The sequence below is a fragment of the Pteropus alecto genome, unplaced genomic scaffold (genome assembly GCF_000325575.1).
Source record: "Pteropus alecto unplaced genomic scaffold, ASM32557v1 scaffold270, whole genome shotgun sequence".
Taxonomy (NCBI): domain Eukaryota; kingdom Metazoa; phylum Chordata; class Mammalia; order Chiroptera; family Pteropodidae; genus Pteropus; species Pteropus alecto.
In genome coordinates, this window is record NW_006430735.1 from 7,242,933 (window position 1) to 7,269,834 (window position 26,902).

The 26,902-nt window shown below is 36.6% G+C and overlaps 1 protein-coding gene across 19 annotated transcripts in view; it reads right to left on the bottom strand.

Moving 5' to 3' along the window:
* Positions 1–26,902, bottom strand: part of ZBTB20 (zinc finger and BTB domain containing 20) — a 396,848-nt gene that overhangs the window by 194,065 nt on the left and 175,881 nt on the right. The window contains exon 1 of one of the 19 annotated variants that reach the window (XM_025051361.1): positions 17,909–18,378. The exons of the other annotated variants lie outside the window; for them this stretch is intronic. The gene's annotated coding sequence lies outside the window, so the exon portion shown is untranslated. Of the gene's footprint in view, positions 1–17,908; positions 18,379–26,902 lie in introns of those variants that run through there. 19 annotated transcript variants of the gene reach the window in all.

Consider the following 26,902-nt stretch of genomic DNA (forward strand, 5'->3'; position numbering starts at 1 on the left):
ATGAAAGCAATGAATATTTTATGAGACAGAGAAGAATTCTCTACATAAATGCTTAACTCAAAAACTTTTAAAGTTTTTTTCTTTAAAGATTTTCATACAAAAATTATCCTTTGAGAGTAAGCATGAAAAATCTCAAAAAATAGGTAAATGTTAGTTGAAACACTTCCCACTCCACTCCAGGAAACCTCACAAAACTAAATGACAAACAAATTAGAGGTAATTCATTCATTAATTCATTCAGCCACTATTTATTGAGCACCTATTGGGCAAAGCAGTAACAAGAGGGTCCAGGTTTCTGTTCTCACAGATAATGCTCAAGACTATCTCCTATTAACATTAAGAAAAGACTAGCCATAGTTGGGCTTAGTGGATTTGGTTACAGAGAAGTTCAAAATACTGATCATTTAAGTTTCATTTTGTTAAAGAATTTTCGAAATAATAGTTTATTTATATCATGTAAGTATTTGTTTACAAATTATTTTCTTGCTAAAATGCTGAGAATTGCCAACTATAGCCATTTTTTTAATTAGTATTTTTTAATTCATTGTGGGTAGAGTTGGGGGAACCAATTATAGCCATTTTTGAATAACAAAAATGGATCAATAAAAAACACAACGATTGGGGGTAAGAAGTCTATTTCATAAAAAGGCACGTAACCTAAGGCCAATAAAATTATGTGAAGCGTTCTTAAAAAACAGATTTTCGAAAATGTAGAGTATCTCCCAGCTATGTCAAAAACTGTCCGTGACTCATTCATTCAGTCTGTATTTACTTAGTGTCTAGAACATGGAAGATAGTATTCCTAGGAGCTAATTTTACTCCATCAATAAATTTAGAAGAATGACTACGTATTTCATGCGGTTATCATGAAGAAACCATGTCAGAAAACTGAAATGAAATGGCTCATGAAGTCGACGCAAATATTAAAATACAAGAATTCTGCCCACACCTCTACTTTCTCCTTGAGATGGCGTTATCCATCAGAGCTCCCCTATACGAAGGAGGAAAAACCTGTTATCAATATTTATGCTCCTGGCTAGCCTAGTCAAAAAGGAATATGAACTTTGTTGTTACTGGATGCTTCTGGATGCCACAGAAGGACAACTTATGGCCTTTTGTATACAACCAAAAGGGCTGTTAGAATCTTTAGACTGTTCCAAATTAAAATGATTTATTCTCTTTTAAGGATAATCTGGAAATTGTCCTTCTCGGGACTTTCTGTCTCCCACATAAACTACCATCTGTATACCTCTTTATAGTTTTCAAAAACGCTTTCATGTGCTTTGTGTCATTATAAGGCAGCAGTGGTGGGGATTAAGAGCACTGGCTTTGGCACCAGAGAAATCCGGGTGTTTACCAAAGCCACTTATTAGTTATACACCATTGCGTGCGAGCTGCTTAATCACTTTCAGCTCAATTTTCTTATTTGTGAATTGGGGATAACAATCCCTACATTGCAGGAAGGTAGAGGTTAGCTATGAGGCAGTTAAAAGGTTATCACTGAGAATCTATAGTGGGAACACCAAGGGCTTCTCAATAGTCTTCTCGTTATCCATGTGGAGGAAGGGGGTCTTCATTACTTCATCAGTTACTTAAGACTACATAATCCAAGCATCTAGTTAAAGTAATGATCTCTTCAAATCTTAGATCTAAACCATCTTCAGTAAAATGGTTCTTTAATTCATGGCCACAGGAGGCCTTTCCATATACTCTCAAGAGACAGTCTTTTTTGGGAGCAAGATATAAAATTTAATTCTAGGTCTTCTTTAACCCTGAAACTATGCGCCCTGAGGCAAACCATGTGCTGCCATCAGATTTTATTAGGTGGGCTAAAATTGCATCTGAAGGAAGTTTTCTTACATAATAATAGCTGTCCTGATGGGACCTTCAGAGAGTCAGTTAAAATTTTCTAATGAAGAATTTTCGAGATCCATAGTACAGGAAAGATCTTGATGGCCTCTCTCCCTGACTGATTCATTGATAGTTCTCAAACATTGGGCTGGCACAACTAGAGTAAAATAGTACATTTTGCAGTGTAGAGTGGTGGGTGTGGATGTTTTTGGAGCCAGTCAGTCTCTGGCAGCAGACTGAGTCACACTTGTGCTTTGTTGCCCACTTACATCTTCAGAGAGCAGCCTGGGTGGGGATGCTCATCAGATGTGTTCATTTAAGGACAAACCCATTTGAATATTATGACAACATTTGGCAAACTTCCTCTATCGAATGGCAAGCCTGGCCCACTGCCTCTGAGAACTATTGCTTGTCCAGGAAACACAGGTCTTTTGATGTTCTTCACATGGTTGACGACATTCAAGGCCTTCCAACTAAATACCCTGTATAAGAGTTCTGAGTGCTTTACCTTTCCTCAAACATTTTCAAGCTTTTGGCATGGACCAGTGGGTTTCGAATGTGCAGTGAGTCCTTTTACAACTTACAATTATTTTTTATCATAAATGGAGAATGCAAATGTTTCATTGAGATCTAGTGGTCACATGCTTCATTAAGAAGTCAGCAAACATTTCCTGAAGAAGTTCTATGTGGAGAATTCTGTACCATACTTAAGGAAATGCTCTCTACTGCCTTAAGATGTTTATAACCTTGCTTAGAATGAGGAAACAACAAAAAGTATACAGGCAAAACTGCTTAACATATACAGCTCAACACAAAGTGAGTACACAGAAAATATAAAGACATTAGTGTAATAAATAAAATTTTAAAAAAAGAATGTGGAAGGGAGTGATGGATATACATTTCCCGAAGTGAAAGAGAAGAGCATCACAGAGTGGAGAGCGAGCATAAACCAGGGCACAGAGGTGGGAAAGAGCAAGTTGACAGACTTGGCTGAGGTAGAAAAAGCAGGGCAATCAAGAGCAGGAGGGTCACTGCAGGTGCATAAAACCCTATAAAGAACCAACTCACCTGGCTCATAAAGTTTGCCAAGATACTAAACGAAAGCCTTGTTGATTCTACTTTAGGGGAAACAGAACTTAATGGAGACCTTGGAGTTGGGGAAGAAAAAGAGACCAAGGAGAATAATTGGTAGTAGAGGCGCTTTAGGACCAGATGAGGAATTTGAATTTTAATCTATAGGTAAAAAAGAAGCAGTGTAGAATACTATGCCAAGAAACGAGATGAGGAAAATGATGGATGGGAGCAATTATTTCAGATGCTTAAAAGGATTGTTTTATAAAAACAGCCTGAAGGAAGGATGGCCTATTTCTAGTGGTTCAGACAGGAGATAAGGGTCATCTTTTCCAAGACCCACTGTGAGATCCTGAAAATAAGAGAAGAAAGGGGCCAAATGAAGGACATTTTGGGGGGAGAATTGGCAGAATTTAGTGACTGACTGAATGGAAGTGAAGGGCAAAAGAAGAGACTTTAAAATTATCTTAGTGATAGGGCCTGAGGAAAGGATCCCATGAATGGTGAATGGGAAAAAAAATATGGATGAAGTGGAAGATACTTCAGGCAGAGATGGAATATCCAAATGATTAGGAGTGTGTGTGTGTGTGTGTATGTGTGTGTGTGCACGCACGCGCGTGCATGCGTGCACACAAACTATAAACACGCAGATTTAGGAGGGATGCCTCCTTTTTCTTAATGTTATATAAGAGCTCACAACTTCCATTCCATTACCCAATTCTTTATTAAGTAGGTATTCATTAAGTGCCTACTATGTGTAAGGTTTACGAGCAGAGTGTGTACGGCTTACAATAAGGAGACAGAAAAGTCTAAAAATCTACTTTGGAGAAAACTAGTCACTGATGGAAAATGGTTTAAACCACGTTACAGAATTATTTAAAGGGTGCGTTTTCATTTTTTATATTACTTTTTTATTGTTTGTAATTCTCAGACTACTGACACAGTGGTGCTTTCATTAGTGATAGATGTGCCATCTCAATACAATTTCTAATCAAGTAATTTTTCTTAGTGTACTTGGATATCTTCTTTTTTCTCAAATGGTATTTATGCATTTAAATGAAGCCAGTGAATAAGTCGGCTTTGGGTTACACCAGTTTTTAATTTCCATTAAGATCAGTCCTGATCGAAAACCATGTGGTTCTCTGGAAAGGATAAATGTATATGTGCATATTCTATGCTTCACTCAGATTTTGGCCTTGTGGCCATGGTCTTGGAACTACCATCAATTATATTGTGGATTCCTGATTGTTTGGGGATGAGAATAAAAAGGGATATTCACACTTATTTTGCACAAAGCACTGTGCAGGAATCCGATGGCTGTTCATCCTCAATTCAGATATGATGGAAATCTGTGGAGAGTTGACTTGCAGTACTGATCTCCTACATCATCTCGCTTCTCTCATGCAACTGATATCTAAGGAACTGAAGAGGCTCAGGAGATCAGTAAGTCTCAGAAAGGAAATCAAGTTTTAAAGACATGGCTGCATTATTTCTTAAATATTAATATAAAGCAAAAGGAGTACATAAAATGGATGTAGAAATCTTGTTTCTTCATAAGTATTAAGACCTAAAAACCTACTTTGAAGAAAACTAGTATGAATAAGAAAATAACTTCTTCACAGTGGTTAAAGAAAAAAAGTATCCAAAGAAATAAACAAACATATGAAAGTCTCTTAATATACCGATGTATTGCTATATTTATTTCTGTCCTTTTGCTACTGAGAAAATATGAAGGATGACAATTCTATAGCTATTCTATATAATGGCAGATGTTCCTCTTATTGAAGGAAACAAAATTCTTTTATGAAATATCACCAAATATCTGTCCAACTAAAGAGCATTTTATGTGTTCATTTTAGATAGTCTTGTTCATCAGTCCTTATACCTATAAAAGAGACCTTTTCTTAAATAGGTCACCTTGTGTGCTGATGTGTTAAATATTTTCTTTAAGATGAATTCAGTATTAATTTTGCAGTACATTACTTAGTAGAGTGAGACAATTATATACAACGATTATTTTCAGTCCTATAGTTCTACTTCCTTTACCAACATTTTGTCAAATTAATGGCAAAATCCTGTTAAATGTTCATTGTATATCTTCCCTGTTAATTTTTTCTTCACCATGGTACTATTGCTGGTACCACAATGGCTTCTCATGTCTTAACTCTATGCAGTACAATCCATTCTCTACTACGGCATCATTTTCTTTTTGCAGAAATTTGGCTTTCACACAGCAATTTCCACCAAGCTATAAAAGTGCTAATGATGCCCAATTTAGGACATAAACAATTTACTACTGTCCTCCTTTGAGCCTTTCTCTGTTTTCATTTCTCTAATCATCATCCTAAGAATAATCTTTCCTAGAAAGCAGTGGACAGGGTTGATTTCATAACGGGTTACAAGTTGATATTTTTTAAACTGATGCTGATATTAGACTTTTGGTGAACTTTTCAGTTAAGAAGTATACCCTGTGTCTGACATTTTTCTTGCATGAGTGACTGACCTCAATTACCCCATATCTACTATTTTGCTTTTATCACTGTCCTTCCTCAATTTTCCTTCCATAAAATATTTTTTCTAGTTTTATATAACTATAGTTTCTTTATTGCTTTCCCCCTCACTTATCACATTCTATCCTGTTTTTCTGATGCAACTGAAGTATTTCCTGAGTACATTTTGGTTCAGTGGTTAGTTGTATTTACATCATTTATTCCGTAGTTTGGTTGTTGACTTGCATCTACATTTATCAAAATGATTCACATTCACTGTGAACGACTGAAGTTCAAATTTCAAATTGATTTGTCTACAGCTTTCTGTAAGCATGAAGCCAGAGAAGACTTTAATTCCTCAATACTATATCCTCTTTAATTATGAAGAAAGCTCTGAAGACAATAGGTGTGTTGTTTAGCTTTCTCATTTTTAATATTTCGTTGTCTTCAAAGACATTCATCCAACCTTTAGGAAGAAAATTACAGCTTCTAATTTTCTGGTCCCATTTTTTTCTCCCTTTATTTTCTTCCACTTGTATATTTGTTCTCTTTTATAAAGTCACATTTTATGAGTTATCTTTTGAACATACAGAGTCTAAGATAAATTATTTTAAAGAAGATCTGGAGTAGAAGATACCTGAGTATATGAAACAAAGGGAGCTTGTAAATTCCCAAGGATTAAAAATTATTTTTATTTATTGTATTTTTAATTTTGAAAATTAGAGACGCTTTTATTTATTAGTCTGTCCTTCTCTAAGTAGTATGGAAATTTATAAAAAAAAAATTCCTGTTTACAGTGAAAGGAATTCAAATTATAAAATTTATTGAGAACCTACTATAATTAAGACATTATACTGAGAAAATTTCTTTCACTTAAAGAATTTACACCTAGCAGATGGATTAGACAAATTATAGATGATGATGCAAATTAAGCACTAAGTTTCACAAAAGAAGCACCAAAAATTTTGTTGGGGTAGCAGGTTTATAGGAGAAATCAGTGACTCTTGCCGCATGAGAAAGGTAGAGAGCAGCAGGCAAGAAAGGCTTCATAAAGGTAGTGGTATTTGAGGTGGGCCTTTGGATAGATAAAATTTGATGGAAATTAAGATAAGGGTATATACAAGCAGCAAATAAAGAAAACAGCATTAGATCAAAATGGCATGTTTCCAAACACCCCCAAATTAATGGGGAAATGGTTAAAGTCAAAAGAGCTTTTTTCTCTGACATGGACTTCTAAACAATATAATTATGGTTCACGCCATGGTTATGAGCTTTAGGAGCTCCCACATAGCTTTTGCTGCAGATGTGGCCACTGGCTGCTATACCAGGCAATTTGATCCATGTTTGTTGTTTACACACACACACACCCTTCTTGTATTTGATAGAGTAAGATGAAGCTCGATACAAAGGCTAGGTATTCCAATATTGTTTCTGCTTGCTTGGTTATAATCAAGGTGAAAGCTTGGAAGTTTAATGCATGTGAAGATTGTGCCTATTACTTTGTGTTCCATTTTTGCCCTCAGAATTACTGTTTTCAACATTTTTTTTTTTTTTTATGGACATAAACAATTGAGTCCAAGCTGGACTACTGATGTTGGGTCACTCCAAGAAGTGTCTTCACGTAGCTTCAAAAATTTACCCTCTTCTCTCCAAACCTAGGTTTATTTCGTGAAACAGTTATATGGTGTTTTCGCTAAGAGAGCAACTAGAAGTAATAGCTCATGTTTAATTGGGCATTTAGACTTGAGAGGCAATCCTGTCCAAGACTTTACCATAATATTGCCAAAGCAATTGGAAATTAGTGACATATGTAAGACTTTAAGAACACTACCATTTTTGGCCCTGGGCAGGGCACAGGCTACAGCTGAAATGGGCCTGTGGTGGGGCCCCTGGCTGGCATGTCTGGTGGCCTGCTTCAGAAGGAGTTGGAGTACCACCTAGAGCTGCATTTAAGGGCAATACACCCAAAGGGCAGACTGGGCAGGCACGAGAGCCCTGCTAAAGCAAATCCTGCTCCACAGGGTCAGCCCCTGTATAAAAGCTCCTCCACTGTAGTCACAGCCAGTCCTCACAACCAATCAGCCCAAGGTTCAAACCCTCCCACTGATGTGCAAATAGCAACCAAGGCTGAGGACACACACAACCCAGACAAGAAACACACTTGCAGTACCCGGCCCAGGTGACCAGGGAAGACTATGCCGCTGGGCTCCAAAGGACACCTAATACCTAAGACCACTCTATTAAGACTAGGAGACATAGCGACTATAAAAAATACATAGAAACAAATACAAGAAGGCAGCCAAAATGAGACAAAGAAACATGTCCCAATTTAAAGAACGGAACAAAGCTCTAGAAAAAATACTAAACAGAATGGAGACAAGCAATCTACTAGATGCAGTGTTCAAAACACTGAACTTAGCGAACTCAGGGAAGAGTAGATAAATTCAGTGAGAACTTTAACAAAGAGATAGAAAACATAAAAGTGGAGAGAGAAAACATAAAAAGGAATCAGTCAGAAATGAAGAATATAATAATTGAAATGAAGAATACCTTAGGAGGAATTAACAGTAGATTAGATGAAATAGAAGACTGAATCAGCGATTTAGAAGATAAGGTAGCTAAAAGCAACAAGAAAAAGGAATTCAAAGAAATGAGGAGAGTTTAAGGGGCCTTTGAGACAACATCAAGTGTACCAGCATTTGCATCATAGGGATACCAGAAGGAGAAGAGAGAGAGCAAGGAATTGAAAGCCTGTTTCAAGACAAAATGACTGAAAACTTCTCTAACCCGGTGAAGGAAACAGACAAACAAGTCCAGGAAAAACAGAGAGTCTCAAATAAGATGAACCCAAAGAGGTCCATACCAAGACATGTCATAATTAAAATACCAAAGATTAAAAACAGAGAATCTAAAAAGCAATAAGAGAAAAGTGTTAGTTACTGACAAGGGAGCTCCATAAGATTGTCAGTTGATTTCTAACAGAAACTTTGCAGGCCAGATAGGATTGGCATGAAATATTCAAAGTGATGAAAAGCAAAGACCTCCAACCAAGATTACTCTACCCAGCAAAGCTATCATTTAGAATTGAAGAACAAATAAAGAACTTCTCAGACAAGAACAAGCTAAAGGAGTTCATCACCACCAAACCAGCATTACAAGAAATGTTAGAGGGACTTCTTTATGAAGAAGAAAATGATAAAAAAATATAAATAATAAAATGGCAATAACTACATATCTATCAGTAATTACTTTAAATGTAAATAGATTAAATGTTCCAATCAAAAGATAGGGTGGCTGATGGATAAGAAAACAAGACTTTTATGCATACTGCCTACAAAAGACTCACTTTAGACAGAAAGACACACACACTGAGAGTAAAGAAATGGAAAAGATATTTCATGAAAATGGAAACAAACAAACCAAGAAAAGCTGGGGTAGCAATCTTACACCAGACAAAACAAACTTTAAAACAAAGGCTATAACAACGACAAAAAAGGACACGGTAGCCCACTTCTGGATATGTATCTGAAGAAATCCAAAACACTACTTTGAAGAGAATGTGAATCTATGTGCTCACTGCAGCATTATTTACAGTAGCCGAGACATGGAAGCAACCCGGGTATCCATCAATGGATGAATGGATAAATAAGTCTAAGCTGGAATACTTGTGTTGGGTCACTCCAAGAGGTGTCCTTAATGTAGCTTCAAAAATTTATCCTCTTTTCTGCAAACCCAGGTTAATTTAATAAACAGTTGTATGGCGTTTTGCCGAGAGAGCAACTAGAAATAATACCCGAGTTTCTCTCTACTCATGCTATTAGAGATAGATTATAGCTTTCCTAACCCAAACTTAGTATTAGGCTGGTCAAATTGATTAGCTAAAATGAAAACCATACATTTACAGTATAATCTTGTACATTCTTTCTACTTACAGTTTGGAAAATGTGCTGTTCGGGACTGAAACAAGTCAAATATAATCAGATTTTACTCCTAGAGAAGCAAAATCTACACTTCTATATAAACCCATCAGCAATTAACTTTGCCCTAATGGAATTAACACAATGTACAAGTTCAGGATTTGGTACATGAGAAGAGGAAAGGAGAATGAAACTCATTCACTCTCTTGCTAGGTTCTGCAAAATAGCTTCCTTATTCCCGCATGTTAACATTTCTCTTCCTTATTTTTAGCATGATTAAAATCAGTAGCCCTAAAAATCTTCTACATAGAGGTTTGTGTCTTTCCCCCTAAAAACATACATGTGACCCTGTGGTAAAAAGATGATGTCCCCTGCTAAATTATAGTATCAGATAGATTATTTACTAAGCAAAATTTTGAAGAGGTACTCATAGCTTCACACAACCTTTCTATGTTTGTCTGATTCACATATTTGAGGATGGTGGAGAGCGGTGGTCACAGCTAGTTTCTCTCTCCTGGTTGGAAAGCCTTTGCAGAGGAGGGCCGTCACTCTCATTACTCTGTTTCTTCCTCTCTCACTAGAGTGTCTTTCTAAAGGCAACTAAGGACCTCTTTAATGAAATATTGAAGGCAGGGGATGCCTGGAATGATTAAAAGAAACAAAGCTTTCCCATAGCACTTGTCCTTTCCTCCGTAAGGAGATGAGATAATATATAATCTCCTTTCTATATTACTACCACAAGGGCAATTTGCGGGAGGAAGAGATGGATTTCTGGGAGTGAAATACTATCGAGTAGCCAGGGCTATTTTCAGAAAGGCTTATCTTCAATATCCTCATTTCAGAATTGGTCTCTTTCCTCAGAGCAATACCTTGGACAACACCAAGAACCCCTATCTATCTTCAAGCTAAGAATGAAAGCTCATCTCCTTGTTATTGGAATATATGATGAAGAAAAAGAAAGGTGAAAAAATAAAGAGATTCTGCTAATAAAAGAGGATGCATCTGAATAAATGTCAAATCCTCCTGCTATTGTGTGGTTTGTATGTGACACTTCTACTTGATCTTTTGCTCTGTAGTTTCTACCACTGGACGACCCACACGTGTAATCTTGATAGACAGCTAGTTTGCTCATATATAAATAAAACAGGCTCAATTGCCAGTAGCCCTCTGTTATCTTTTTAATACCTCAGTAACTTCTTCCAGTAAGAACAGCTACGGAAAACCTTACCGTAGGACATGGAATTCGCACTTGCCAAAGAAATCACTGCACGTGTAAATTAGAAACTAATCATCACCTCCTCTTTGGATACAGTGGCAGCTTTGTCTAAGAGTTTATGTTGAAACATACATTTTTATGAAATATTTCTCACTGTAGTCAGCATCAATTTAGGAGTATCAAACGCTGATTCCCAGTTCCAGCACATCAGAAAACCGGAGAGAAGGAAGAGCTAAACAGGAGAATTGACAAAGGCCTGGACTTTTCTTACACTTTAAGAAACTACTTGTATTTGTAAATTCCTGGTTAAAAACCTGACAATTGTCAGTAACAGTTGTCACTGCCAGGCTGTTCCTGGGTTTCTTCATCATATATTTCCCCCAAAGTCTCTCAAAGAACTGAAGGGCTTCCAGAGATGAAAATCAACTTGACAATCATATTGCAACTCAAACAGATCCTGATTCTTTTCGTCACTTTTTAATTCATTGCAGATGGTGTAAATGGGATGTTTACTGGCTGGCAGGTAATGAGTCTTGTTGTAGATAATAGTGATCGACGGAATCTCATGCCTGTTGACAGCCCAGCATCTCAGCAGCTGTATATGGCTATCACTCGTTGCTCTGCAGCACATACAATATCATGACAGGATGCAAAGTCAAGTCCATTTTCGCCAACAGAAATGATTGTTACACCTGAATCTCACTAGTTCACATATGCCCTGATTTCATTCTCACTGACCACATGGGTAGACAGTCTAAGATGTGATCTAATGTCTACTGCTCTAAAAGGAAAATGTAATCTGTTTAAACATCCAAACACTCCTCTTCCCAGGTACTGCCATTCATCACAACTGTCAGTGCTTCTGTGGAAGAGTAATGACCCTCAGGCATGGGATAATGCTCCATAGGGGCCTTATGAATGCCACTGCCAAGCACAGAAATTGATCGGTTTTCAGTGGGGCTGGTATGTGGATCATGAAAGACCTGCACTTACTAAATTACAAGTGGCTGTTTACCCCTTCTACAATAAAGCCTGGGTTAGGGAGCCACAGATCCTGCTGACTTTAATTGTCCCAAACATGTGAGCACTAGATTTGGACCCATCAGTGAGATGGATTTAAGCAGCTTGAAACTGAAAGTTGGATGAGAATCATTCAAAAATACATTGGGAGATAACATAGGTATTGTGGCTTTCCACTCCTTTTCCTTTTTCTTTTTTATCCTCTCTATCAATGGAAGGTAACAATATCCCACTATCCAATATAAACATGATAAAAACAAAAACAAAAACAAAAAAACAGAATAAGCGTGCCAGTGAAAAGTTAACTGTTTGTTTCCTTCCTGTAGACTTCTTTTCTGAATTTGTTCCTGCATTGTTTACATGAAGTAGGATAAAGATAAACAGTAGTACGTAGTACGAACTCATGGTTTTCTAAACGTCTCCCAACAGGTCTATTTCCTCATCTAACCTATATTGACCTTTTCCTTTAAATCCTCCCTACTCCCCCAATCTCATCTGCGTTTACTATTAAATCTCCTTGGGAAACAGGATAACTCACACTCTATAGACTATTCATACCTTGGTAAATGTTCTATTGCTATGAAAATTTAATCCAAAATATATCTCTCCCTCAGCTCTCAGACATCTTTTTTAAAGCTGGATATTCTCTTGTGATCTCTCTTTTGATTCTATCTCCTTTAGTTCTAGTAGCAATGCTATGTCTTCAGGGCTTTTAGATTTTAGAAAAGGTATAATATCTTCATATTTCTGTGATGTTATTTCCTTGTGTACCTTTGATTTTTAATTTCTGTCCAACCTTTTTTTTGTCAATAACCTTGATAGTCATTTAATGACTATAATTTATTTTTTAGTAAATAAGATTTGAGAATTGTTATTTTATTAGATCAGAATATTTTTACGCTTTTTAAAAAAGAAAATAAAGTAGAAATAGCTAAAACTGAAGAGACAGTAAAAGATACCTGTAAGGAAGCAGCATCTATATTAAGTCACGAAATACAAGTTGGTCTTGCCTCAGAAACTGTTTTCCACCTGTATGAGCTGAATGGCTCAAAATAAATAAATGAAGAAAACCAAATCTTTTACTCTCATCGACTCAATCTATTTTAAGAGAATTTACTAAGTATGACTGGCCCTTATGAAATCATAATACTTATGAGAGCTCTTTCTACTTGGGATTTCTTTTTTCCCTTGGCAGTTCAGGGTTACGTCCAACTTAACTATACTTTTTGTGTTTCCAATATTCTGATTATTAATATCCTTAGTGATGAGACACTTTCCTGGGAAGAGAACTTACAATTAGAGAGATCTTAATAATTAATGAAATATACCAAAGAGATAATGAAATTGGAAGCTCTCAGTATACTGCTAGGGATGAAGAAATCTTTTTGAGAATTAGGGATATACCAGAAGACAATAAAAAAGAGCAGAGAGCGAATTGAGCAAAATGACCTTTGATGTAAAGTATCAGGTAGAAATGTCAATCCAATTCAGGACTGGATACAAAGGGACATTGTGTCACTGAGTAGAGAGGTATTGTTACCTGATTATCTTTTCTGGAAGAATGCATTATAGTTTAGACATTTTTATTACCTGAAAGATGTAGACAAATCAGGGAAGATTAACAAGCGGTTTTATTAGGAGATAGCAGATGAGCTGGTGTGAATAGTACTGGTTGTTAAGAGTTCTATATTCTCTTCTCAGCTTTGATATACTCTTATGTGGAAATAGTCATTATTGAAATTTAGATAGGATAATTTATATTCTGTTCCCCAGAGAAAGGGCAGTTTGGGAACTGAAGGGAAGGAAGGATTTAAAACAGCATAAAGACTGGGGTGGCAGAAGGGCAGGTAATTCTATTACAGAAATTTTCAATTTTAGGTAAAATAACGACAATAATAATGATAATCAGTGGTTAAGACTTCATTTAAATACCCTCCATACCTGTAATATTTGCAACATGTCTTTCATATATAATACCTAATTGTTTTTAGTCCATGGAATAAGGCTATTCTATACTATTATGCTCATGTTTCTCTGGAAATATAATTTGCGAGGTCTAGGTTCTAGGAACTCTGATTATAAAAATCACTTCCTGTTAGTTACCCTTAACTCTAATGCAGTTTTCTCATGTCCTCACACTTACCCTGAAGCTGTAACCTATAGTCTCATAGGGTTCCCCTTTAGAAAAGGCTCTTGTTCCTTGCCTTCTAAATTATTTTCTAGATATGTTTTTAAGTATAATTGCATAATTTACCAATTTGTATTATTTATAAATATTATTGAGAAATAATTAATTAATTTTGTTTATCAGTGAAAATAAGTTGTCTAAGCTAACAGTAAAACACGATTTTTATACAGGCCATTATTCCTGGGTGTGTTTATTATGCATTGCCAATTACTAAAGAATTTCAGTTGGTTGACAAAGTATAATAAAACTAAACTTTCGAGCAATGTTGGCAATTCACTAAAGCTTCAATAAAGTGCACTAATATCTACCCCTAAACTTAATCTTCTAATTCTATTGGGAAACATCTATACATATAACAGAATTTTTTCCTTTCCTAATGTCCATTCGAATTACATTTGCTCCCAATCCCTGCAGTGATCTCTGTGGATTACTTCAAGGTGTGAATGTTAGTGAAGAAGCAGGACTTTTAAACCTATAATCAAAAGGGGCAGGAGAAAATTTTAGATGATTGTGATCTTAGGCAGGTTTCAGGAAGGAGAGGAGGCCTACTTGTGATAAATGTTAGCAAAATGGGCCCAAACTCTCAGTAACTTCCTTACCGACTGAGGTTCCTGTCTGCTTGTGAGTTTCTCAGTTACTTTACTAATCCTCTCCCTATCAAACAACTCTTTATTTGCAAACATCATTGGACTTTGCTCACATTTCCTTTTCCTCTTCCTTTTGGGCAGAAGATTTTGGGGTAAAACAATCCTTTAATAGACCAAAGACGTAGGAGATGCTACATTTTGCAAATCAGTTTCTGCTTATTTGGCTGCTTAATGTAAGACCATTCGAATTCTCCATGAGGCTATAGATTACATTGGCATGAGATTACTTCTTATCTTTAGCTTTGGACATTTTCATAACTATTAGTTAGGATTACTTCTTGTTTCCCTCCACGCCATTCTCTACACAGCAACTACAATGATTTCTTTAAGTGTAAAATCAGATCCTACTACATTAAGCTCCAAAGGCTGCCCACTGCAACCAGAATAAAATCCAAACTTATCACCACGAAGCCTGTGTGATCTGGTTCCTGATTCCTTTTCTGATCACGTCGTCTCCAATATACTTCTTATTCACTGACCATCTTTCATAATTCACATGCCTAGCTCATTTTAGTCTCAAAGTCTTTGCAGTTGGTGTTCCAATCTGCCTGAAATGCTGTTCCTCCAGATCTTCATATGGGGTGGTTTGTAACATCACTGAAGTCTCAGCCAGAGGCCATCTCGTTACATGCTATCTGTATTAGGTTACACTCTTACTTTCTTCATGTCACTCATCAGAGTGTGTTAGTATATCTACATATTTATTAGCTATCTCTTCTAACTAAAATGTTCCATGATGAAATAGGACTTTTGAGTCCTGCTCACTATTATATTCCCAGTGCCTAGAACAGTAGGGGTTCAATAAATATTTGCTAAATGAATGAATAAATTAATGACTAATCGATAATAGAATGAACAGTAAACAAGGACAGTACCAGAGCTCTTCATCCCAGTGGTCGTTTACATGCACCTAGAAATGCTTTAAAAACAAAAATGTACTTTCCTTTCATATTATCATCAGAAGTAGTAATTTTACTAATTAAAAGCCAGGACCTCCGTGTACATTAAAGATTGGTCCAAAATCATGTGCTAAGAAAGTATTGCACAATTCTGGTCTCAAATCATGTCAGACTAGTCACACGGTGTTTTTCTTAGAACACAATTACAATCCAGGAATAGTAGGCTTTAGGGAGTCTATGAATCCCTTGAAAAGGTACTGTGTCCTCTTTTGAGGAGAGGGTCCACAGGTTTCATCAGACTGTCGGTGGGAGCCATAAACCAAAAGAGGCTAAGGATCTTTTTAAGCAATACCATTCAAAAGCGCTATGCTATCCCATCTTCCTCTATGGTAGTTATAAGCTCTTTTGAATACAAAGATGCTAGGTAGCACATTTTAATCACCGTCTCTGTCTATTTGGGTTATGCTCACTTCACCCAACAGCTTTCTCAGGACTTTCAAACTGTCACTTTTTGTAATAGCACATGAGACACATGCCTGTATCCTCAACTCTGCTAATATACTTTTGGCCAGTTGGTATTTAATCTAATTTTTACCTGAAGATGTTGGATATAAGCATTTTATTAGTCTAAATTCTATACAGCTCTGACATTTATTAATTATATTATCTTAGGAAAATTTTTTAAAAATCTAAGTCCTAGAAGGTTTAAATGAGATAACATTAGGTTTGTTGAAACGTATGAAATTGCCATTTCTGTAGGTCAAAAATAGTCTGATATTGGTCAAGTGTTCAACCTGTGATATTCAAATGTTAGCTGCTATCGTTGTTAGAAAAATTATTCACACTCTACAATCCTCTCTTCCTGTAAACATTTATACTCCCACAGAATGTATTGTTGGTAAGTAGTGCTGGGGATGGGGTTGAAATTTCCCATGATTTTAATTTATAATACATAGGCTTTCTTAATTCTTACCATAGCAGGTACCTCCAAATGACATCACGGAAAAAGCCTAGAGAATGGGCCTTAGAAAATTCAATTTATAGAAGCTTATTGTTTTCCCCATACCTAATGCACTTTTAACTAGACACCTTTTAACTGGACATTAAATCCATTCAGCAGGTTCATGGGGACTGTACTGGTTTCCTTTTGCTGCTATAACAAAGTAGCACAAACAACAAATTTATTACTGTTATGGAGGTCAGAAGTCCTAAAATTGAGTTGTCAGCAGAGCTGCTTAGAAAGAAAGCAGACTCTAGGGGAGAATTCTTCTTGTCTTCCCAGCTTCTAGAGGCTTTCTGCATTCCTTGGCTCATAGGCCCTTCCTCCATCTTGAAAGCCAGCAGTTTAGCATCTTTGAAAAGATGCCTCTCTCTCTGTCTCTGTCTCTGTCTCTGTCTCTCTCTCTCTCTGTCTCTTTGTCTCTCTCTCCGATTCTGCTTCTATTGTCATATCTCTTTCTCTAACTCTGACCCTCTTGCCTCCTTCTTTCCATTAAGAGGACTCCTGTGATTACATTAGGCCTACCCAATAATCTAGGATAATCTTCCCATCTCAAGATTCTTAATTTATACCTGCAAGGTCTCATTTGCCATGTAAGGCAACATATTCACAGGTTCTGAGGATTAGGACATGGACATCTTGGGGGGAAGGTATCATTATTCTATCACGGATACCAAAAATATTCCACATACCCACATTTCAAATAGCAAGCAAGATAGCATCTTGTTTCTTCAAAGCTCATATCATGGTAAGCTGCATGGAAATTTTTACATATATCCTCTTATAATTTTTAAACAGATAGTAACTTAACTATCCAGACTTGCTTTTTGGCACATATGTACGGCAATCATAGTCTGAGTTTTGGTTTCTGGAGACTTATTTTGCCTCTTCACCTGGTTTCAGCTAATTCCACTTATATTCCGATTTGTCCTTTTTGCAGAATTCATTCTGCTATCACTGGCCGAAGAATTATTAACATGGTAGGTTCTTTCAGCTGTACTTTCTACTAACTTGCGGAATGAAAGACACAGGTTTTTAGCCAAGAACCAACAGGACAGAGTTGCAGCACTTCTCACCACACCTTCTGTGTGCCCTTCCCTCAGGCACTATATACATCTTGTCTCAATAAGCTAACCAGCATTTGCAGGTATTAATACAAATGACTATACCATGAGAAATTTCTTCCCTCAGCCATAAACTTAATTGTCTTCCTTCTCTCACCCAAAATATCTGCTTTCCTGACCTACATCTTCCCTGTCCATCTCTAGGGAACATTAGCCCTTAAACATTTAAGCTTCATCAGCACAGGCCCATCATGACAGCATAACATCCTTGTCCTGCTGGAAACTATTCAGCATCCAGAGGACCATCTTTATGCTGATAACACTAAAATATAAAATAATGCCAACAGCTGGTGCTACAAATGGCTTTTAAAAACGATGTTCATTCACTAAAATTCCTCTTGCTACTTTTGACATGAAACACGCAGTCTCTAATTATTCTGATCAAGACGGTGAAATACAAAAACAAACTTTAATTGTGTTTAACAGATATTTAATCAGGACTCACTGAACTACAGATTAAAGCTGAAATTCATAAACCATAATTACCCGATTGTCGCAATCTTTTGGTCCACATTCTCCTTCCGTCTGGGCGTCTGGCACCTTGCCCCGAATTTCTTTTACTGTCTTCTCAGCTTCGTTACTGTTCATGTTTTCCAGCAGAGATTTAGCACAGATTACAAAATATCTGTTCTTGGCAACTTTCTTCATTAGCTTTTTTTCCCCCTTGCAAAAAAGTTTATTTTTTTTTCCTGCAAGAGTTGCTGGAACAGGCATACATTTAGGGTGCTTTGGTGACACAAACTAATTATATAGTTACCAGGAGATAACACATTAGCAATAACTAGAGTTACTAATAGTTATCACGTAGGTATCATGCAATTTCTCTAGTATGCCATGTGGTGTGTCCCAGTCACCATGTAATTACCTCATGTCACTACTGCATTGTTTTATAGAAAATGCTTATCTCACCCTAACAAAACCTTTTCCACCGCATTTGGGAAAAAAAAAAGGAAGTGGGATTCTTCGTTCTCATTTCCAGTTCTGCTCATTCCCAGTAAGATGCTGTCATGTGAATTTAAGAGAAACATCTGTCCTCTCCTGGAAATTTGCTTTTACAAGGAACGAATGGAGCAATTCTGTTTTCTTTTGCTTCATTCCACCCAGGTGAAAGAAGTAATTAGCAACAATATATACATTTACTCTTGTGTTTTTTTTTTTTAATTTAAAAAGCAAAGAAACAAACAAACAGAAAACCACCAAAAAAAGAAACCCCAACCCCACCCTATTTACTTAGGATTCGTTTAGTCTGGCACTTCCCCCCCACCACTCTTCCCTTTCAAATCTCAGTCACATTTGTTTTTTCCTAGAATTATGGTGTAAATCATTCTTAACAAGCTAGCTCGAAACTTGTCTCACTCAGTAGAAACACATAACGCCACTGTAATTGAAACATGGAACTGCAAGCTTGAAACTCTATATTTTTGGGCCACTCTTCAGAAAGACACGCCGAGTTTCCCTCACAGTGCTGCAACCCCTGTGTCTCACAGTTAGGATCACATCACAGACCAAGGCAAGAAGATAAAGAGAATAAACTGGCAAAAGAAGAGGTGGGTGATTCCTTTATTTTCCCCAGTTGGGCAGACAACCCTATGAAGCAAGGACTGTAGTTACTACTTATTTAGCTCAAGCTGATGGCTTGAAGTCTGACCTCACTAAGACTGCTAGATATGACATCTCCCCTGAGAGTTCCAGTTTAAAACAGGATGGCATAGCTTACTTTGCAGCGCAGATGAATGATGTTTCCAATTCTGCTTTTATTAGTCACCTCCCAATCTGATAGCTGCCCATTCAATTGTACACTTAACTCAAGTTGGGGTAAAAATTACCCCCAGATTTAGAAGGGCTGGAAAAATTACTATCCCATCCTAGAGCATTGTTCTTCAATCACACAGTTCCCCTAGACACAGTTGACAGCCTTTGAGATGCAAAATGCATCACTTTAATGTAGTAGAGGTCCCCTTCACTGCATTGCCAAATCTATTTAGCAGAATCTTCTTGGAATAATCTGTCCCTAGACCTGAGGATGCGCAGTGATTTTAAGCATTTTAAGCTAACGATAATGGTTAGTGCTGAGAACAGATGTACCTGGCTGTGATGTGATCTATTCCAGTAGGCTTTTATGAGCTGTTCATTCCTATTGACTTAGCATTTTATGTCTGTGCTTTTGCCTGGTGTGATGGTTGCATAGGGGTGTCATGTGTGTATTTTCCTGATGTGTGATGGCTGCACAGGGGGCTCTGTGTATTTTCTCAGTGCAATGGCTACACAGGGTGTTGTGTGTGTGTTTGCCTGGAGTTATAGCTGCATGTGTTATTGTGTGACTCTTCTCCTCATCTGATGCCTGCTTGCAGGGTCCTATGTGTATCTTTTTCCTAGTGCGATGGTTGCACTCGTTGCTCTGTAATGATGGACATTTCTAGCAATTATCTATCTACAGGGTCCTGGGGAAAGAAATGCAGTAAAATCAATAAACAGTTCTAGACAAGCCCTTGTAAACATGAAATGACACCCCCGCATAAATGCCTTTTCTTACCATAGCATGTTAAAATCCAAGTGCTGTTACCTTATTGGCATTGGGATAAAATTTCTATGATCTCTGCATCTCTTTCATATATTGCAATCGTTTGGGAGAGTTTGAGATTACTGCTGGTTAGAGGGCTTTTACACATGAGTCTATCTAATGACACTTTACACTATACTGTCCTACACATCACCTCTTAAACTCCATCCTGACTTGCCCTGGTATAAGAACTCATATTCTGAAAGTGAATATGCCTTTCATTTATTCCTGCAGTCTCACCAAGCCCTCCCCACATGCCCCCATACATCAACACACACACACCCACCCACACACACACACACACCCCTCCCTTGCCTCTCTCGAGTCTCTGTACCCCTCCTGTGTGCACCAAATGGAACTGACAAAGGAAAGAACCAATGAGGTTAAAGTCTTTTGAAACCCCTGGAATACAGATGAGCTGGGAGGCATCTGGAAACAAAACCAGACACTTGAAATCAAAGAGACAAGTAAATTACTATCCTAATCTAGGAAGAATAACTAAAGGTGTCAGTGGGGTTCCATTGATAGCACTTGGCCCTGGGCCAGAATGCCAAGGGTTCAAACTCCACACCAGCTTTGGGCTCAGGCCCAAGACTTGCCACTGCAGGGAGCAGCAGCATGTGCAGCAGCGTTAAAGGTGTTGGCCTTCTGCAGAGAGGTTAAGTCCAAGTCCTTCTGCCTGTTTGTCATTATATCCCAGAGGGATGCAGAGATCACCCTAGCTTCCTCTCTAGTGTTTTTCTCAACAGGACAGGCTGAGGAGGAGTTAGTGCTCAGTTAGTGATATTATTTGCTAATATCAGTATTTTGTACAATTAGGGAAATGTCTTTTTTCTGATGAGGCTGCTTAAAGAATTAAAGTATGTGCAAGAAAATCCAACTGCCCCCTCTTCCCCACCAAAAAACCTGATGTCTGTCCTAAAGATTCTTCCGTCAATGCAGAGAGCTAAGTTTGGAAATCTAAAACCACGTGTCTAAATTAAAGAAAATGTTTTCATTGGAACAGCTTACATGTCTGGTACACTTGCATAAAAACTATTGCATAGCATTTTAGAGCTAAAATTGCTATAAAATGCTTAATACAGTAAGAATAATTATGAGATTTTGCACGCACAGCTGGTATACAACTAAAGTCTCAGCAACAGATTCAATGGAGCATGGGAAAACCATTTATAAAAATTCCTGGTATGCCAGTCTAACTCACCATCAACAGCCCATCAACACTTCCTCCACTCTTTAGGTAGATGGGGAAGATATCTACCTACCAAATGCTTTATTTCTTCTTTCACAGATGTCATTAATATTCAATTCTAGGAATTCTTGTCATTACTTGATAGTAGATATATACACTGTAACAGGACACGAATGACCTGAACACAAGGCTTCTCCATTGAATGCAAGAGTTACAAATATATTAAGTAATGAATCAAGACAAATTATTAAGTCTACCTGCAGTACCCTTCCCCTTTTTTACTTCCTCTTTTTTCTATTCCTTCATCTCTTCTTACCTTCTCAAGGATTCAAATCCTTGAGTTACTTCCTGGGCACTCTGGACCACCCCCAATCCTGCCATCCCCTGCCACAGCCAAGCTGACCTTGCCTTTCCCCTGCTGCACCCCAAGGGCAGGACTCTTCCTTTACTTTCTCCTCACTCGAAGTCTAACAGTTCTTTCTTCTCCATTCCTTTTAGCTCCAGATAATAATCACTTGAAAAGGAGCTAAAATAATTTGAATGAGCTGTTAATGGTTAATAATAATTTAATGTAGATTATTTCTTGGTAAAAAAAAAATGAACTTAAGAGTCAACAAAAGAATCTTTTTATTATGGCCTTTTAGGCTCTATGGAAAACACCGTAAGAGATGAAATGATTCTGATCGGATTCTGATGATTGCTGAATCTTCCATTGCATTGTTTGGTCAAAGGAAGAGAAGCTACTATAGATACATGGAAGCCCCCAAGGAGACAGGCTGGGGACACAAAGGCAACATGGTACAATATCAAATGAATTGGACCAGAGTGGGAAAACTGAAGTTTGAGTATCCATGAACTTTGCCACCAAGTGTTTCAGCAAGTCATTTAGTTCCTTCCGTTGAGAAATGAGGCTCGTGGATTAGAAAACCTATATGGTCCCTTCCAGCTCTGACATGAAGTTCATATCATGGCTCTCTCACTGAAGGTCGATTGGCTCTTCTGGTTTAGCTGCTTCCTCCAGTTAAGAATTAGAGGTTCTAAATATAAATGGCTGCCATTCTGCATGGAGCCACTCAATGCCAAGGGGCATTGAGGCCTCAAGGTAGGTTTAAAGTCTCTGTCTACTACTTGCACATACTACTTATGAGTTGGCTCTTTTAAATGCTATATACATATTTTCTCAGCATTTTGTTTCTGCTTATTTACTTAATTCGACAAACATCTAATGAGCACTTTCTATATATGAAACACAGAGCTACTTATTGAACATAGGGTTGAATAGGATACAATCTCTGCTTCCTAAGAAGCACAAATGAATCTACTATTCTTATTGATTCTATCTGTCCTTCACTTCTATGTACAAACACATAGACTTCTAAAACTATAAAATCGGTATAGAAAAAATAAGAGGAATTTGACTTATCTAATCTGCACCCAATCCAAAGTACTGTTTATCTTCAACAAAAGGATATGATAGTCATTTGTATTAGAAAATTATAGTCATTTAAATATGTACTTCAATAGTATAAAGGATATTTCTCAACATGTATTTTGAGGTCACTGATTTACATGAAGGACAACAATTTGGGTGGCAAGAAGACTATAAAAGTAAAACAATCCCTTCAGTAGGAATCCTGATAAAATTCTAGGATAAAATCTGTGACTCTTGGATATAGCCTCTGGGAAAGTGAGAACACAGAATATTTTTGTTTAGTCTTTTTTTAATGTGAGGATTTTGGATTCTTATCCCTCCAAAATTTCTCTCCTGCAATAACAATAACTGCCATTTATTGAATACATATTAAATTCCAGGCACTTCAAATACATTATTGCATATTAGGACAAAGACTCTGCAGTGTAGATAATATTACCCTCACTTTATATATGTGAAAACTGAGGCTCAGAGAGGTGAAATAATTTGTCGATTATAACGGAAAATACAGACAGTGTGCAGAGTTGAGATATAAACTCAGGTCTGTCTTTGTGCCACAGAGCTCCATAACATTTCTCGGTTCTGCCAAATTGATATATTCAAAAAAACAAGTAATCTTGCTTGAACGCTTTGTTAGCAAACAAGGAAAACACCTTTTATAATCTTTCTTTACAGTCATTCATTGCCTTACGTACAGTACAATGAAAGTAGGAGATGGTTAAGATTTTTCTCAGTGGATCTGGCTGCCTTTTAATATATATTTGGACTGAGATGAATAATTACATTTGGGGCTTTTGATGTAAAAGAATGTGCTATTTGCTATTTGAGTAAGTATTTGTTATTAATTGATCAGACATGGATAAGGTATGTTATTATAACTATATTTACAGGTATGATTTACATTGTTCTATTGCATATTACTCTGCTGTTTTTCATTTTCTTGCACTATGAACTTTTTGTTTTGTTTTTATGAATTTAGTCACAGTTGGTTGTGTTTTGAACTTCGTAAAAATGTAATACTAAGAAAATTTAAAAAAGAAAAAGAAAATATTTTCAGAATGATGTCAAAATCAAATCTACCCCTCACTAATTTGATTTGTAGGCAATGGAGAACAAAGTATTGCAAGCAGAATGCTTTTAAATACATCCTAATTACTTCAATGTGCAAATGCATTGACTAAACTGAAGCGTGCATTTAACACTTTGCACTTCAATTTTGCTTATTCATCTAAGTTCTATGGATAGCAATTCCATGAAAAAACAGGAGACAAACTTCACTATAGCCAGTCACTCTATAGTTATTGGGGGAAAACTATTGTTCTAAAGTTCCATCTTACTTCTCAAGTCAGTTCACTTTGGGAGTAATGCAGAAGATCATTAGTCAAAATAATACAAAATAACAGACAATTTATTGTAGCTACTTGAGTTTTCCCAATTGACCCTGTCTTCCCTATGCTTCTCTTCTGCTTTCAGTGGAGTAGGGCAAGGGGGTGCGGGCAGCAAAGCCACATAATACTGATAGGGCAAGGTGGGGGTGGGGAGGGCAGGCTGGAGTGGGTGAGGCAGGTCATGCCATGGGGCTGGAGGTGATCTGCAATGAAGGCTGAGATGGAGTCATAATGGCAAGGTTACCTAGAGCTTGGTCTTGGACCAGCTCCACAAGAATCACCTGAGGAGTATGTGAAAAAGACATATTTCAGGGTCTCATCCCAGAACAAATAAACTGAATGAGTAGCTCTTGAGGCGAAACTGAAAGATCTACATTTTAAACGAGCTTCCCAAGTAACTCTTGTGCTACTGAAGCTTGAAAAGCACTGGTTTATGCACTTAAGCTCCCTAATTCTATATCTACTGAGAGCACTGCTGGTATGCCTGTACCCTCTGTCCCAGTTGTCAAGATGCATGTGCAAATACAAGCAGCTTTCCTGGGAGGCATTAATTCTAGTAATAATAGCCCAAGGGCTTAGCCAGGCATGGTGCTGTTTAATATGCAAGATCTCATCCAATCCCCACAGCAAGGACTAAAAGATAAGTATTATTACTATTCCCATCTTTCGGATGAGGAAATTGAGATTTGGAGAGATTTAGTAACTTGTGGGTGTCACACTAATCATTGCAAGAGCTCTTAAGAACTACAACACTTTAACTCTTAGCTTTATAGGAAAATATGTTCTTGAAAGATGTTTACTCCCCAAAATGTTCATGATTTGGTGATAACACCATTGTAAAGAAACTTGCCTAAATGCTAGCAAAATTGGTTACATAATAATATACAGGGTGTGAGCATTTGTGTCTAAGTAACTTTTTTCCTTAGATTATTTTCATAGATACTAAAATAATCTAAACTAAACTGATTATCTTCCGTTAGTTCATTCAGCAATCACGTACTTTGCCAAAACCTGAGGTAAGAAATAGGACGCAGCCTCTGTTTTCACTGGACTTACAGTTCTGAAAAAGAGATGACCTTGTGTACAAATGGTTCTGGGTTAACTTGTAGTCAGAGGCCTGAGCTGGAGAAAGAGTGGTTCATTCTCCTGGCAGAAGAAGGAAAAGAGGGTGCGGTCTGGAAATTTTTAGTTACTCCAGCACTTTGCCATTGGCTAGTGTAAGGAATTTAGACTTTTAAAGAAGATTACATTTTTACTTACACAGTTTTGTTAAAAAGAGGCAGACTAAGTTACTTGTATGATTTAGGCCGATAAAACTTTATCTGGTTCATTTTTCCTGGCATCCAACTGGGTTTCTTTTTTGGCTAAATTCTGGATATGGAGCCAAGTAAGTTGTTATGTTTATGCATTCTTACATAGAGCAGCCGAGATTCTATTCTGGAGATGGGCGCCTGATAAATTTTATCAGTAGTAGTTCGTTCCACCCAATAAAAGTGACTACAGTGACATATTGGCTGTGTCTTTTACTTCATTTTCATCTATTTCAATTACTCAAAATTCTATTATTAGATTATGTAATTTTTATACAATGAGAAATTTAGAAGTTAAAACAATTGAAAACATAAAGAGTGATCTAGATTTCTTCCCTTGTGATAATCTCATATACATGTAAATGTGGTTTGAACATATTAATGTCAGAACTGAACTAAAGAAAATGAGATTCTGGAATGTCAAAGTACAGGCTGAAAACCTAAGGCAAATGTACAGGATCAAAAAAAAAAAAAAAAACCCCAAAAAAAAAAAAAAAAGGGAGAGAGAGACTCTGAGAAACACTGGGTAATAGAAACAATATATGATTCAAAATATATACATCATATATTTAATATGATATGACTCCTAAAATATGTATCTCAGATATTTCAGAAGCTTAATAAATAGAAAAAGCAAAACACGTGAATCCTTTTAAGAGGTGACAAATAGTACACATTTTTTTCTTATGGTGAATTATTATCAGATTTAAAATTAATTATTTAGATTTGTTGTTCAAAATTTTTATTTTTCTAATCATTAGAATATTCTTAGAACATTTTGAAAGTTTAAGAAAAAGAAATAAAATATCACTTAATTCTACCATACAGAGATAACTATTGTTCACATTTTAATGAGTTTCCTTTGATTGTAACCAAATACTTTCATTTTTCTAACTTGGGATCATGTTAGCTATATAAGTTTCTTTTGGATCAGACAGTTACAGTTACATTATTTTATGAGCATTTCTTAGTAAAAAATTCTTTAAAGTATCTTTAATACATAATTAATAATTATATGTAACGACGTATAAATATTCCATAATTTGTTTATTTTTTCTGATTAATATTTAAGATTGTTTTTCTCTTCTTTCATTTTTATAAATGACATTGTGATGAATATTTAGTATATAAATCTTTGTCTGAGTTCTATTTCCTATGGATAGATTTCGACAAGTAAAACTACTAGGCCAAAGGATACATTTTAAAGAGAGGTTCTTGATATTATAATGCCATAATACTTTGCAGAATTTTATGTCAACATATACCCCCACTATCCCCATTACATGAGTGCCAGTTTTACTGTACACGCACTAGCATTGAGAATTATTATTTTTATAAATAACGTCTTTGAGTGCTAGTAAGCTCAAATATTTCTGTCATGTGTTTACTAGACATTTGAATTTCCTCTTTCATGATTTTCCTTTTTATAAACTTTTTAGATGTTTTTCGAACAGCTATATATCTCAGTATCTTCCTATAATTTGCTTCTATTTCATCTCTGATGCTATCACTATACTCCAGACTCCCCTTATCTCATCCTGAACCGTGACATCATGTCTACCTGGTCTGTATTCCAGATTTCTTCCATTCTAATTCAT